The 17,628-nt window shown below is 36.6% G+C and overlaps 1 long non-coding RNA gene across 1 annotated transcript in view; it reads right to left on the minus strand.

The window, feature by feature from the left end:
- The window catches only part of LOC140236733 (uncharacterized), a 69,055-nt gene that overhangs the window by 16,959 nt on the left and 34,468 nt on the right, over window positions 1-17,628 (minus strand). Inside the window, exon 2 of the long non-coding RNA XR_011901790.1 lies at window positions 7,782-7,914. This is a non-coding gene — a long non-coding RNA (uncharacterized lncRNA). The remainder of the gene's footprint in view (window positions 1-7,781; window positions 7,915-17,628) is intronic.

A 17,628-nucleotide genomic window follows, 5' to 3' on the forward strand; every position in this document is an offset into this window, starting at 1 on the left:
CAGTTGCTCAACTTCAGGATAAATTATTCATACTCATTTCAGCAAAAGATTGGAGCTATAACCAGAAAAACAAGATTTTTTTTTAATACTATACAAACTACAAAAAAGCAACTTTACCCAGATGTCTACAGATGTCATATTAGTCAAGCATTTCTTGATTTTACCAAGTTTGACCAAACTATACCAGGCAAGGGCTTATATCAAATATTATTGTCATATCATCAGACAGTGACCTTCAAACTTTATCACCATGATTATCAAAGATGAGAACTACCATATCACATTTCTGTAATATGTGTAACAGCATTGGATCAAGTGCTTCCTGAATTATTGTTTCAAGCATGAACATTCAGCCATTTATTTTGACCTTGTGACTTTTGAAATTATGACCCCAAATCCAATCAGTTCATCGTTGCATGGCAACAGACACATGGTATACATATACATAAACAGATATAAGTTCCATCACACACAATCACACATACAAAAAAAAATATGAAAAGAAAATCTGAATTTGAAATTATGTTGCAATAAACTATAAGCCTTAAATAATATCTCTACACCTCAAATTCAAAATTTAATATTCAGTTCGGTTTTTTCATAAACACATCATGTCCAAAACTTCTTGATCAGCTAAAATCTGGAAGCATTCAAATCCTAGTATAACAATGCTCTAGCATTTGCCCAAAAACCATGCCGGAGTGCTTCCGAGCACCGGTGGATCAGTGTAATACACAAACACAGTTGATGATTTAACCACGGTTCTGCAAGTGCATAAAAACACACTCATGTGGAGTGGGCGTTAATGGAGCTAGACACGGGTCACCATACGGAACTAGAGAAGTACCGGGTCAACAAGTGTACAGCAAAGTTAAAAACAAAAACAAAACAAAGATAAAAGGATGGCAACAAACATTAAAGAATGGCAGCAATGAAAAAAACTGTTTAAGATTAATTTTCAGGTATTCTTGTCATTCTCAAATTCATGACAATTCAACAAATACAGAGATATTCTGCTTTAAAAAAAAGGAAGAGAAGACTCTGAAAATGTCACAAATGCACGGAAGTATAAGTACCAATAAGTGTAATTTTTTTGTTTAACTAACAACCACTTTTGGCCTTGTGCCAAGTTAAGAATACACACTACTTCCTCTAGTTCTATCTTAAGAGATGGATTTGGTTTTGATACCTCCTTGGTTTTGCATTTGACTGTTTCTACGTCAGACAAGATTGAAGAGTAATTATGAAATCTGCATCAGAGGCAGATCCAGGAATTCTCTAAAGGGGAGGCGAAAAGAACATTTCTGATGCTACCTACTTCTCTGGATCCGCCACTGTACATGCACATTTGAATTGACGTACACCATTCACTCAATCACACCTCAGGAGTTAAGCATTTTGGATTAATAACATGGTCAGAAATCATGCAAGTATATCTGATTTGGTTGGTATCCATTACATAGCACATATTTTTGTGCAATGTCGGCAGACGGGCCATTTCCTGCTGCCAGGAGCACAACACATTTTACTCCCATGTCGCCCAAAACACGAGAGCTACAATTAGTAACTGACTGACCACCGCTTCCTGTTCCGCCTTCGGGAAGGAAAGCGTGCAGCTAAAATACGTCAAGTCTCCCGGGGCCGACGGACGAACGCAAATCCTTTCTCCGAACTATAACGGTCTCACGGCATTTCGCCTCTGCCAGTTCACAAATTCCGGTAGAAAAAAAAAACAAACACACTGTCAACACAAAACAGTACAGGAAATAAATTAAACAAACAACAACAACAACAACTATATGAACATGACAAAACTTGACAGACAACGTGGGTTTAAAAACTGTAACTAAAGTTCCGTAAAATTGTAGTAAACAGAGAAAAAAAAAAATGTACCGCCTATCAAACATGTCTAGACGAGGCAAGTTTGAAAGTCATTATGCAAAAATACTTTTCCTTTTCATTTTGAAATAAAATAACTATAAGCTTCCACCCCCCCCCCCCAAAAAAAAAAGACCATTCCAGTCTCCTGTCAATTCCAGATATCAATAAAAGTCTAATTAAAAGTGGTCATAAAAAGAAAAATTACTTCAAGATTTCACACATTTTTCTTCCTGAATAGTCGCAGGATATTGTCCAATGGTTACAATGAGCACATCCAAAGTATGGGTAGCCAAGGTGGTGATACTATGGCTGCTACGCCCACCATTTGTTGGCAAAGAAAGCTTTGCTAAATTTCCCATTTCTATATTTGAATTCAAGAAGAAGAGAGAATCTCCCACATGACATTTTTCTATTGAATATAGTAATGATTTAGTAATTCAGACTTTGTGGATGGGAGGGAATTTATAGTTGCTGATTTCTCGACCCCATCCCCCCAAAAATAAAAAAAACAAAAAAACAAAATAAAAGGAGTACTAGTACTTTACATTTGGATGGACCAGCAAATGGAAAGTTTGTCAAATTGTGACAGCATTGATTATCTTTTCAAATTTGTCTGCCAATGTGGTTGTACTGATGCACAAAATCATGTTAAACCTTAAATTATACTGTCTCCCAGTAATTTCACACACACACACACACACACACACACACACACACAAATCCCTGTTTTGTTTGTTTGAAATTACTTCTCTCGATTATTAACGCAGAACGGAAGATCCCCACCGAGGAAAATATCTCATCAAGGCGAAAAAGCATTTTTTTTTCCCTCACAGCAAACAAGAAAAACTTTTTGCATTATTCACTCATTTGACACATCACGAAACAAAGCATTTCAAAAAACAAAAACAAAAACCTATGCAGTTGCTGGAACACGTTCATCTTGGAGAACTAATCAAGCATGTGAGTGATTACAACACAACTGATTCATGATTTTCATCCATGCATGGTGAGAAACAGGAATCTGCCTACTCGTAATTTAATGGAAATTTACCCAAAATTTGCATGTGGATTATATGAATCCAGAAAAGTACAAAATATCAATAGAACACATGATTGGGGAAATCTGATGTAAAATCAGACTGCCCATTTAAAAGTTATGCATTTTTCAAGCTTTGGTTAAGATCTACGTGGCAACATTAACCAAAGTGAAGACAACAATTTGTGATGTCACAATAATAGAAATAGTAGAAAAATACCATGTGTAAACAAGATTCCTGCCATGTTCACTATTCAATGGAAAGTACACATTCCCTTGGCATGCTAATAGTGACATATCAGTGTTATGGGTAATAACATTCTCCCTGCCTTCTGAAGGTGGTAAGCAAAGTACTCTGTTATTCTGCTAAGAAAAATAAAAATATGTGTAATTTCTGTCATATTTTTCCTTTAATATTCTGCTCTTCCTCTAGATCAACTGATTTCCCCTAAACTTTATTGATTTTTTTTTCTATATATTACTGCATTCATTGAATCTGCATTTATAACAAGGAAATTCCCATTTATGGTTAAATTCATGTGAATATTATGTGAGGCTGGAGAGAGATGATGAAGTAAATATGGAAGGGGGGGGGGGGTGTCACATGGACATACTGTAGCCTATAACAGATCATGAGGATTTCAAGCAGCAATGGGTACTGTAAAACAAGGAATGTTCACATGCATTTTAATTTCGCAAATTTCACGAGAGCCAAGATTAAAATGCACGCGAAAGTTCTTGTCTACACCACATGCAGTGAATGTTACAGGCAACTCACGAACATTTCATGCCACAAAAAAGGCCGTCGGCTCCAATTACTGACATTATTGTGTTTTACAGGATGTCACACTGGCCAGTTGTCCGTCACACCACTGGATGAAGTACATACAGCAGACCTCTTCCTTTTTTTTTCTGATGGTGATAAACAGATACCTTAAAAGCATTTGAAAGAAATTAAAGAAGATTTGGGAAATGCCTTAAACTAGCTGTTGCTGTCAACTTGGAGGGTACTATATAAGCTGGTATTTTTGTAAGTGTTTAATTTTCGCAAATTTCATGAATCACAGTTCAACTGTGAGTTGAACAACATGCAAATATGTCGGCATTTGCTAGGGTAATAGCGCATTTACAATAGCCTCGGTGTCAATTCGCGAAAACAACATCTCGGGAAAATGTCTGTGACTTGTCATTCGCGAAAATATATGTACTAGAAAATAACAGCTAATACAGTAGTTTGCATGATCTATTGAGGTGATGGAATGATATCTTAGACCGAACTCTGAATCATCTGTCAGGGTATGAGTGCTTCAGTACAGTGGACTCCGGTTATAACGAGGTCCTTGCGACTGGCAATTTTCTTTCGTTATGCTGAAATTTTGTTATAACCGAACAAATAAACAGTAAAAGACATGTAGAGCCGATAATACTGCAGCCTAAATTTTCTCATTTCGTTGCAACCGGAATTTTGTTATAACCGTGTTCGTTATAACAGGAGTACACTGTATAACATCGCTATCCTCAGCCAAAACGTGTTTTCATAGGGGGATGGATGCTTGCAAAAGGCACATATTACCTTTAAAATAGGCACGTCATTCATGGGGTATTCCTAATGAAGCTCTAACACAATGCTTGCATTGTTATCCTTCTGCTCATGACGGATATCCCAATCAAGATACAGTATCTGGTTAGTGGTGATTTACAAAAGGATTCAAGTCAACTGCCCACTAATCGGACACGTTCAATTTACTGGAAGCGGACATATGAAAATTGGAGGGGGGTGGAGGGTTACATAATCACGTCAGACTCTTCTGGTAAACAACAACAACAACAACAACAACAACAAAATGAGAACAGGAATAAACAACATTGCACTCAGATCTAACATCAGTACATTACTTCCTCTTCCGTCTCTCAAACACCTACAACTCTGGATGTCGGTACCAATAAGCTTTAATGAGTTTCAAAACAGTGTAGGCGGGAGGTGATAGCACGCAGCAACGACCTTGACAAAGTTGTGTAAAGCTACAGCATGAAGGATATCATAGTAGTGACTACCACTGCTATTCACAGCGCATTCACGCACGTCACCTTCCTGGAAGGGCCTGCTTTGTTTTGCAAGGCCGTGTTGGAATGGCCTTGTATTAAACAACAGAGGAGACCAGAACTGATCCTAATTAGATGCATAATTCTATTTATACCCTTCTTCCCCGATTTATTTCTATCCTTCTCTAAACAGAAAGTACACACACACACACACACACACACATACACACAACAAACACACAAACACATTCTCACATACTATACCAGTGCCCAAAGTGCACACACACAAACACATAGTCTGCTGCATTTTAACGGAGGCAATTAATTAGCGAGGGAATTAGGACAGGGGTAATTTGGCATTAAAGATGTCCTGGTTACCTGCCCTGCAAGGGGTCATCAATTGCAAATTCGGGGAAATCAGTTTGTAGGAGAATGTGTTCGCATTCCATCCAGTGAAATGCACTAATGCATGAAAACCAATGATGTCAGAATGGTGGATATTTTTATAGTGCCTTCTCCACTGGATATTGATGACTGACTTCACCTCATCTGCTTGTATTACATCACTAACCCCTTGAATATAGTTTTCTGGACATGATTTTTTTTTTTCTTTTTGACAGAATCTTGATGTAAATATAAAAGACATAGATTTCCAAAGATTCAGGACTACATAAACTATTCAAGTATGTGCAGTATTTCACACACATTTCATTAGCTTCTTCTTATTTGTCGTATCCAACATCTTCACAGTCATTGGATATTTGGCCATGACTTGGCACATCACAGAGCCTTCTCATTTGCAGCCATCAGGTCTTTTAATGGCTACACTATTCCTCAAGGCTATGGCACTGGAGAAGGTGTGACATGGTTTAAAGGGCTTATATAGTTTTGGTTGAGACCTAACTTCAGGTTTTTAACATTTTTGGGTGAGATAATAAGGAACCTCTTATGAAATATGAAAGAGCATGTAATTCCAAGAGGAATTCAACGTTTATTTGACAAAAAATGGTTATGAAATGGCTGAGATACCCAAAACAGAGCGATACTAATTAATTGTGGGACCCACATTTTATTACGATCGCTTTGTTTTACTTTATTTTTGGATGTCTCAGCCATTCCAAGACCGATTTTCATCAAATAAACTTTGATTCCTCTTAGAATGGCATGCTCTGTACCATTTCATAAGTGGTTTCTTGGTATCTCGCAAAAAGTTTAAAGCCAAATCCTCACTTCCACCAATACTGTACCATCCCTTTCAGGTGTGCAAAGCAAAGGTGGCCCAGACAGCCATAGAGCTTGCCCAACACTTGGTAGAAACACAGCAGCAACTTCTTCATGCAAACTGGATTCCAAATGTTGTCATTTTTCCTCCCCCCCCCCTATTTTTTTTTTTTTTTTTTAGTAGGATCAGGTAGATTTAATCACTTGTTCTACAATCCTTCATTGGAAAACATTTTTAAGTTTTATCAGACATAATGGCAAATTGGCCTACTTAACCCTTTAGAGCTAACAGGGAGATGTGTTGACTTTAAAAGAAAAATTTTAAAAATACAAATTGCTTTGTATGTGAAGCAAAATGCATCAGTAATTAATAGGCAACATGTTGAAACCTTCATTCTCTATTCAGAGGTCATCTTTGAAATTTTGTTGTAAAATGTTCCAATTTGTAAAAATAAAGAAGAGCTGCAAAAGAGCTTAGCATTCCTGGCATCTTTGAGCTTAACATTTTGAAAACAATCAGTGCTTGATTGCAAATACTTGGTATTGTAACATCTTTACTGGGTGACATTCATGTTACCTTCTGCATGACCAAAGGCAACAAATGATTTTAAACATATCTTTTGTGTCCCCTGACATAACATAACTAATGAAATGCAGATCCTACAAAACCTTTGTGGTTGCTAAAGGATGTAGTACATGCTGGCTAACATACAATATTGCTCTCTAAGCATTCAGCCCAGATTTGGGGGAAAACCCATATACTGTACATGTAACACAATAATTAAATTTGTATAGAAATTTAACATATTGTTTCACAACGCTTTATATTACACCATCGTCTGTAGCACAACTGCTATACACGAATGTACACTCTATGTCTACTTTAATAACCCGTTGAGGACGAGTCCCGAGTATACTTGGGCTAGAGTCATTGGGAAATTGTAGCAAAATCAGTCCGTCTTCAACTGGTTAATTTCTCCTGAAATCATACCCACAACAATTTCAAATCAAAGACCAAAAACAATGTATCGAAGCTAATACTTCATTACAAAAACACATACTAAAAGAGACAGAGGAAACTTGTGCACGAGTTGTAGATGTGGATGCTGTACGTTATTCCGAAGGTTCGTTATTCCGAAGGTTCATTGATCTGAAACACGCAAATTCCCTATACCTAGAGGTTCGTTAATCCGAAAATGAAAAAGGGTTCGTTAATCCGAACATTTGTGGCGTTATTCCAAAGGTTCGTTATTCCGGAGATTCATTAATCCGAAAATGAAATTCGGAATAACGAACCTTCGGAATAACGAATCTTTGGACTAAAGAGCCTTCGGAATAACGAACCTTCGGAATAACGAATCTTCGGACTAAAGAGCCTTCGGAATAACGAACCTTCAGAATAACGAGCTGTAACCGTAGATGCAGGCACCTACACATACCGGTGTAACTCCACTGTACAGCTAGAATGGTTTACACTCTTGTGACACCACTGTATGCACATTCCCACTGGCAAAACAACTAATCTCTCAAAGCGTCAGTAAGTGTCTTGGAAAAAAAAAGGAGAAGTAGACAAAAAACAAACAAACAATATCATACTCACCAGATAAAAAACTGGTTTGATGGAGTAGGGGGTGGGGTGGGAAAGCAGCTACATTGTTAGCTCGGGTAACGCTTGATCTAATCAGTCTATGTCCTCAAACAAGCCTTTAGAACCTTTAGCTCTGTATAATTGGCTGAAATGAGAAAATACAAATAGGAATGAAAAACAAAATTATATCATTATCAAAGTGTACCAATACCCTGAGTATCACGTTTGATATATTTGTAAAATATCTCTGAGACATGCCCTCTGCAAAATATTAACATTATTTGTCACTCTAATTCTTATTTAATGGAGTTTAATACGCATATAGCAAGAACGCTCATACATTAGTACCGGCGCTTGCGAAGTACACCTTAAACGCGCAGAGCACAATTGCTAATTTATTATCTATAGAGATATGATCTGAATTATTGAAATATGTATACTTTTAGGGGCTATCACAGGTGAATTATGGCTGTTTTTTATGCATTCTAGCTGTAAACAAATTTGATTTCCAGGGTATTGGTACACTTTAAGTGTGAGAAAAGTTTCATGTAACTTCAAGTACTGTACTAAATGGTACCTGTGTCCCTGTTTTGTAATTTTGTAATTTTTATAATACTCATGATAATTATGATAATAGTAAAACTAATGATAACAAGATGATAAAATGATAATAATAGTAATGATGATGATAAAAGTAACTATAACAATAACAATAGTTACAAAAACAAAAATGATGAACACAACAATAATATGCTGGTAATATCAATGATTAGCCTCTTTACTGTTCGGCGCTTCCTTTTCCAGAGGGCTCTGCCATTACTATTACATAATCATTGCCAGATACCCACATACGGCACCACCTCCAGGGGTGTATACACCAGGGGGTATTTCATGAAGCAGTTGGTCACATATTTTTTCTGACACACTGTTATAAGCTCCTGAAATCCTTGCATCTGATTGGCTGAGAGCAAAATTTGTCTGTCAAATTGTCAGACAAAACGCTTCATGAAATGCCCTCCCTCTGGACATTACATGATAATGCTTCTCTCACATGCGTAAAGCATATTCTTCATCACAAAAAAAGAAGATATTTTTAAAGTACTTTATGATTTCATTGAAATCTTCATATACGTTCCAAAAAAGTTTCATATATAAAGGTGAAAGCTTTGTCTTTTAGTATCTTTTATAACTTGAAAAGATTGAATCTACGTCTGTTCAACCTTACACAGTATGTATCTGAATGGTGAGCAAGTCTGTTTAGTTTGGTATCACTGGAAAATTTCTTCTCAAATGTTCAGACATCATTGTGTTTGAAAATACAGGATCAATTTCTTACCTAAATTATGTAACAACTCTCAAATCTAAAGATGAATTTTGAAAAGTTAAGAACAGCTTTTGCAGCAAAACCGCACCGAACAAAACCATACGTACATACCTGCCAACATTTCAAGATGAAATATCTTACTGTGGATTGCAAAAATCTTATTCTATATGCAAACTGAAGTTAAAAATCTTACTTTGGGTCAAATCTTCAGAAAATACACATGAAAGGTGTATCTAAATATCTTTTAACTAGAAATGTCGCTACGGCGACTGATGCCTCCGCCATAATGCATGATTCTCCCAATAGGTGTATAGTACAATGTCTTGACAATGTGTGATGACAGTTTCACATAACTGGCAAAATATCGAAATAACAGGTTTGTCAGAAATATCTTGAATGTTCACTTTCCACGAACTGGGTTTGCTATAATTGTCTATTAAAGAGTGCAGGTACACATATTTGGGGAATTGAAAATTTTTACTTGACTTCTGACCGACCTTATTATAAGTTTATGCATTGAGTATAATTTTCAAGGTATGAAGAAAGAGTGTAATTACAGTACAAAATATTTTTTTTTCATTTAAACCTGACCTTTGACCCTTAACCTTTGACCTTTGACCTTCTGGCTGGAAATTTCCAAGAGAATCTCCATCAAGTAATACATGTACATATATTAAACACTTTTAAAACTAATAATGCAATCATTGCATATACTAGTATACATGTATGAGGGAAATACAGTAGTAACATTTTGAGGAGTTGATCTTGACCTTTGAACCCCTGACTATTGACCCATGACCCCTAAATTCCCTAGATAATCCCTGCCAGTCAGTACATGCATATGTACCATGTTCCATGAAGATACATTGAACCATTTGAGAGAAAAGTGATATTGCAACATTTTCACCTAACCTTTGACCTTTTGACCTTTGACCTTATGACATGAAACTCTCTCTGGAGAATCGTTACGCAGTACTACATGTCTACACTAAGTTTCAAGAAAATAACTGCGGGCATTGCATAGATATGGGGGAAACAGCAACATTTTTAGCATTTGACCTTGACCTTTTGACCTTTGACCTCTTGTCAATGTCACTAGAATCTACTCAACTAATTGTCCCATCATACATCATCCTTGGACCAAGTTTGGTGAAAGCTGCTTCATCCAGTTTTGAGTTATCACATAAACAGATAAATTTTAGGATTTGACCTTGATCTTTGACCTTTGACCTCTGTCCGATTTCACTGAAAAACTAATCAAGTAATTGTCCCATCATACATCATCCTCCAACAAAGTTTGGTGAAATTTGCTCCATACAGTCTTGAGTTATCGCGTAAACGGATACAATTTCAAGATTTGACCTTGACCTTTGACCTTTAGCCGATTTCACCCAAAATCTTATCAAATCGTTGCCCCATCATACTTCATACTTGGACCAAGTTTGGTAAAATTCCAGTAAATATTACTCAAGTTATCGCGTAAACGAAAGCGGACGGACGTACGGACGTACGGACGTACGTACGGACGGACGGACAACCCGAAAACATAATGCCTCCGGCACCACTTCGTGGCGGAGGCATAAAAATCTGATTTCTCTGACAGAAAATCTGATTTTGCTATTTTTAACTTAAAAAATCTTACTGAATCTGATAAAATCTTACTAGTTGGCAAGTATGTATGTAATATATTGGAGATACCACGAATTGAACAGAACTGAATACACTTGAACAAAACTTGAAAATTTTTTCCCTTCTTTTTTAAGGCATTTGACAAGGTTACTGCCACACTTTCGACCATGCAGCATGCATCCAATTTATTTCACTTGCCCAATAGTGAGAATTGGTTGTGCTACAGAAGTGGGCAAGTGGGTTTGTAGCACTCTGTACACATTGGACAGAATATCTCCCCCTCCCCCTCCCCCCAGCCCCCCATCCATCCCGATCTCATGTTCAAAATGATTACATCCCATTGTCCTCATCGCGATCAGCTGACCACAGACGCATAGCAGGAAGACCAACCAAACAGCATGGTGACAGGGGTTTGGATCTTTGATGTCAAGACGCCAAATGGGAAACCCACAGGATCTCCAAATGTCGTAGACTTTCACTTTCGTTTAGTCTATCATGAAGATAATGACATCATGCTTATTGAAAAAGTTTACATTCACACACATCAAAAAAAAAAAAGTGTGAATGACAATGGTCTATAATATCAAGCTACATGGCTCAAGGTTCTCCTAATGTCATTATGAGAACAATTCCTTTTGTTTTCCAATACTTGCAAATTACAGACGGGTGAATGGCTTTCATTGTTCATAGTCTTCATCAGCAGGATTCAAGTGATAGAAGGCATAATGATTGTCTTGCTACTTTACACAAGATAAATGTATCTCAATCAATCACATAGTCTAGAATCTGAACTCTCTTAATTGTGGTGTGTAACCATAGTGATATTTCAACAGTATGTGATTCCACTGTGGACTTCACCATCAGCTGAAGATATGGAACTATCAACATACTACGGCACACATCCTATCGCTCTTTCTTGATGATGATAATAAAAGTAACAATGATGATGATGATGATGATGATAATGATAATATTTAATAATGATAATGACAACAATAATGATAATAATAATAATAATAACAATCATACTCGTAATCATAATCATATTTTATTGCTAATTTGAATTTGATCATTTAATAAACCATCTATCTCATTTTTTGTAAATCTCTGTGTACACTAAGGGAGGGAAAACAGAAATTAAGAAAAAGTATACATAAGGGAGAAAAGAGGAGATGAGGTCAGATGAAAAGAGACAACATTTTGCAGTAGGAAGTGTTATTGCTTGTCACAGAGGAATTTGATTTGACCTTGAAATCTTTGTCAATCTTGGACTGATTTCTGTCTTATGTTTGGACATTGTGAGAAAATCATAGACTGGCGGATACCATGATAAAATATACAAATACAGAGAAAAGGGGAATATCACACACAACGGAATGCAGCAGAAAACCACAGAGCAGTGTCACAGAGATGAAAAATCTGGACATGCAATTTTCTTTTTGCAGTGGTTTAATTATCACAAACTCTATGAACTGATTGATCAACTTACTCTGCTTTTTGACTAACTACTCAACTAACTTTACTTCTTGACTGTCTACTTAAAGGCATATTTTACTATTTGCAGATAAAGCAAAAGCCCAGCATTAGTGCTTCAAAATGGTTCTAAAATGTGAGTTAGGGCTAGAAACAACCACTGTAAAAATTTGAATCCATGTAATCGATGTTAAGAATTGTTAAATATACAAAATGTGAACAATAGTTATAATAAAAATGATTCCAGATTAAACCGTCTACAGTTACGGTTTATTGAGAAAAACACTGATATCTCCTCGTATTTTAGTCTTTATTGCAAAAATTTCATATGGTAGGATGTTTTGTGATACAACAGACCTACACATATATATGCATCAAATGTGAAATCTTGAAAATTTTTGAAATCACTATTCCCAAAGGTAAACTGGACCTTTAACTAACTTTACTACTTGACTAACTACTCAACTAACTTTACTACTTAACTACTCGACTCACTTTACTCTTCGACTAACTACTCAACTAACTTTACTACTTGACTAGTAAACTACTTGAGTAGAAGACTAACTTTCCCTCTTGAAGAGTGCAAATGCATCTTTCTCTCTTCTTTGTTGGGGTACTAATTGTAAAAGCTGTTATTTTTGCCTACGTATATTTTCACAAATGACAAGGTCATAGACATTTTTGCAAGATTTTGTTTTAAAGATTTGACACCGAGACTATCGTAAGTGCACTAATGCCTGTCCATTCACTCTGCTAGCAAATAAAGTGGCCATATTTTTGTGTGCTCTCAAATTCACAGCACAACAGTGCTTCACAAAACTCATGAAAATTAAACCCTCACAAAAATAACAACTTTTACGGTAGCAAAATGTAATCACTCCTGAAATCATCTTAACAGGTAAGTCCTGATTTGTTAGATACTCATATGGTATTTTATATGGTAGCATAACAAAATTTCATATTGACTCACTTTGGAGTCAAGCCTTCTCATGCCAGGTCAGACAAAAACTTGCCACGACCCAAATTGACAAATACTGCAATGTGAGCCAAAGCATTAACCTAGAACTTCAAGGAGAATCCTAAAATAATTCCTCTACAAAGCGCAGTGAAAGCTGAGGAGATACTAAATGTGAATATGTACTTTTGCAGGCCCATGGTGGCATAGAAGATAAATATTGAAGAGAAAGTTGACCCTCATTCTCCGAAACTGTCATGAAGTGCTTTAATAGCAGAGTATTGCCCTCAGATGAATGATTTAAAGGAAGCCAAAACCCAAAGAGAAATGTGGATTGAGTGAAAGCAGCTACATTAGTAGAACACATCAGTGAAAGTTTGAGGAAAATCATATACAATCAATGCAAAAGTTATATGAATTTTTAAAGTTTTGGTGTTGGAACCGCTGGATGAGGAGACTACTAGAGGTTATGACGTATTAGTGGACAACAATACAAAGAAAATATAAAGGAAATTCAACAAAATTCACTTTTCTAGCATTATGAAAGAGCACTTGACTAACCGCTTTCAGAAAGCAGGGGGAATAATTGCTACCCTTAAGATATGTCAGTATCAAGTTGATGGATTTGTAATTTTCATGAAAAATTAATTTTTGTGGCATTTTCTTTTAATATTTTCTTTATATTGTTGTCCACTCATACCTCATAACCTCTACTAGTCTCCTCATCCAGCGGTTCCAACACCAAAACTTTAAAAATTCATAACTTTTGCATTGATTGTCCGATTTTCTTCAAACTTTCACTGATGTGTCGTACTAATGTTGCTGCTTTCACTCAATCTGCATTGCTCTTTGGGTTTGTGTTCCCTTTAATGATATCGTAAGTGACCTACTTAGATATCTTCACAGTGGTCTATGCATGCATGATTTGGAACCAAGTACTTTTGCATTCACATAGATATTTATCTCAAATTCCATGTTTCACACCAAATTGCAAAAAAAGTTACAGGAAATATTAAATGGCTTATTTCCAATCACCCTACACATTGTATGTATATCAATGTGAATTGGAACTGATGTACTTTTGTGTCCATGCAGATATCACCAATTCCATGAAACTAAATTGCACCAATGTCACAGGAAACACTAAATAGCTTTAACATTTTCAAACACTCGGGTAAATTCGAACTGAATCGGTTATCGGGTACTGTTGATATCGACGACAAAGTGCACAGAAAGAGACAGAGAGTGAGAAAGAGAAATATCGAGGAAGAGGATATACAGCAAAAGTAAAGTGGGGAAAGAAATGGAGAAAGTTAGACAGAGAAAAAAAAATGCAAGAAAAGGAGACGGACAGACGGGAAGTGGTCAAAGATACGTCAAGATGAGGGAAAAAGAAACTTAAACTGAGTACTGAACATTAAAAGATTCACATGATTACCAAACATAATGAGCCACAGAGAATCTTACAAGAGAAGCAATAGAGAGGTACTTGCATATCAGTGGTTGAGGTTAACAGGATATAAAACCAAATGACGACAGCATCAGATATTGTCCTACTTTAGTTTCCTCACAAGAGCGGAGACACTAAAGTCCAATTAAAATTGGGCAAAAGAGAAAAGAAAGCAGTAATGACGTGAATGATATCTTTCACTTTAAATAGAGATTCTCATCTATCCTTCATACAATGGACAATAGGTTGGCTTCCCTTTTAACAAACAGAAAACAAAAACTTATCAAGGATACATTAAGTATTAGGCAAGCTTCTAAAAGAATTGTCTCATCACTTGTTTTTAAACAGTTTGTGTAAGATAAACATACAACTCTTTATTCTCATCATTAATGGCAGGATATCCTTTTGACCACAAGATTAACATCATTAGATTGTAAACAATTGCTGATCACAATAAATAGTTAAAAAAAATAGTGGGAGTTTCATCAGCACTGTTTTCCTTTACGGTAAATTACAACAAATAGCATCCCAATTTGGACAACACATCACCTCATTTTTGTATTTCACAAACATCCTTCACAATAAGCGCAAGGACAACAGTAACTCCCACGTGTATGATATTGTATGGTAATGACAAGAAAAAGAAACAAACTGCAAAATGCAAAATACAAGTAACTGACAGCCCAGTCAATTGCATTATTCATGTTACAATGCACATCTCAGTAATAACTACACAAATTCATTACAAACCTGTGAGAAGAAGAGTGTGAAAGAATATAGGCTGATAGCCCTTATTAGGCAGATATCCCACAAACAGTGACACAACATTGCTCATGTGGCAAGTGCTGCGGTCTTATTCTCTCTGAGGAGTTAGGGATAGGGTTTAGGGTTGTGATAGGGTTTTAGGTTTAGTTTGATGTGAGGATTAGGATTAGGGTGAGGGTTATGTTTGTAAGTAGAATTTATGTTTGGCTTAGTGTGCCGGTATTTCAGGGGAACAATTGTTGCAGGGGCAAATGTCACCGAACCAACATAAACTCTACAGCTATACTGAATACTGTAAAAGCTGTGAGAGGGTTTAAGTTTCATGAATCACTGTTTGGCCGTAAATTTCAAATGCAAAAATATGGCCACATGATCTTGATCGCATTAAATTTATAGACAGGCATAAGTGCACTTACAATAGCATCAGTGTCAAATCAAGAAAACAACATTTCACTAAAATTTCTGTGACCTCCTCATTCACAAAAAAAAAAAAAAAAAATATCTGTACATGAAAATAACAGCTTTAACAGTAGTAAACTGAGTCAGTACTGTGTATCACCATGGATCTACAAATTAATCTGGGAGCATTGCTAGGAAACAGAAATATATATAGACTCTAGTTAGGTTCACATGTTCATAATCTGCAAAGTTTTAAACTTGGATTATTAGCTTGTAGTTTTAAAAATACTACAATGCGTTCACATGGCACATTTTGAAGGAGACGTCCCACTCGATGAAAAAACCACAGAACTGGAAGTTACATTGTACATACGTGCAGCGTCCGTGATAGACCTGATAATGTACAACGATTCAGCAGTGTGCAACATGTTCTGAAGGTCGATCCCGAAGCTATGGGGGAATGGGATTCACAGAGAGGTCATGCAAACTTTTGAGTTTGTTTCAGATTATTATGTCCATATAATGCTAGACTATGAAAGGGACCCCTGCACCTCATAGACAGAGTATACCCTTAGGAATCTTGTGGGTCTAATCATCGACTGATCTTTAAGATTGCTAACTCTCAAGTGCGTCTACATGGGGCTACTCTACGAGCTACTCATCAATATTTAAAACTTTAAGCTACATGTACTCTTTATGGGAGCATTATGTGACAATAGCAACAGGAGAAAGACAGAGAAGAGCGGTCAAAGAGAGAGAGAGAGAGAGAGATACAGAGAAGAAAAAGATAAACATAGAGACAAAACAAAAGCAAGAACTCTCTCCCGTCCAAAAAAAAAAAAAAAAAAAGGTTGAAAAGAAAGGTAATGTCAGAGCACGTATGGGGTGGAACGCAGGCAGGAAATATAAACAAGAGAAGTGCTAAGTCATGAAGACAAGTTTCCGGGCCATCCCCAATAGTTCAATCGCACCAAAAGCGGTAGCGAAATGCTTCCTGCCAGGCTCAATTCTACAGCGCCGGAAGATACAACAGGTTGCGACTGAGCATGGTCGCCGAGACCTTTCGTTCGGCAGGGAAAGAGGAACTGGAAAATCCATAACAGACTTGCCAAAACACAAAAGGGGGGGGGGGGGAGGAGCTAAGGGAAACAAAGAAGGATGAAATCATTCTACAACTTGAGGATGTGGACAAAAGACCACCTCCTCCCATGAGGACTACCACATATCACACTAAAACATGACTTTTCATACTTGGAAACTCTAGCTCTGATCTTGCAGATTCACTCCGTTTATGAGAAACAAATATGAAAACATGAAAACTATTAAGACACAACTACAATATGTGACCATCCAGCTCACAACCCACAAAAAAGGTCACAATCTATTCATGATCTCTGTAATGGACCCAAATATGTCATTTGGGTTGACTGACTCCAATATTGCAAGTTTGTCTGGAAGAGTAATCTTTTCTCAATGAACTGTCAAAATTTGGCGGCTTCAATACAAAAGTGATATTATGATATTAGCACTTTTTCTGTACCATATTTTGTGGACAGGCTCTACTTTTACTGTGAAATATAATGTGTTTTCAGTGATACTTCTGCACAGCACACCTGAGTGACCCTCTTTTCTCCCTTTTCTATGAAACTGTACCTCCTAATGCTCTCTCTTATTCAACCACTTTTTGAATGGATTAGGATGGTCCAATTTTTATCACGTTATATCATTATACAGCTTTGGGCTTACTCTTTCAAACTGTGTAAAAATTGGAAGTTCACTTTGGCCTATTTTTTGGTGGGTTTTGAGCTGGGCGGTCACATATTATGTTAAAGATATGCATAAATTGAAGTTGCATCCTTATTAA

The sequence above is a fragment of the Diadema setosum genome, chromosome 13, assembly GCF_964275005.1.
Source record: "Diadema setosum chromosome 13, eeDiaSeto1, whole genome shotgun sequence".
NCBI lineage: Eukaryota > Metazoa > Echinodermata > Echinoidea > Diadematoida > Diadematidae > Diadema > Diadema setosum.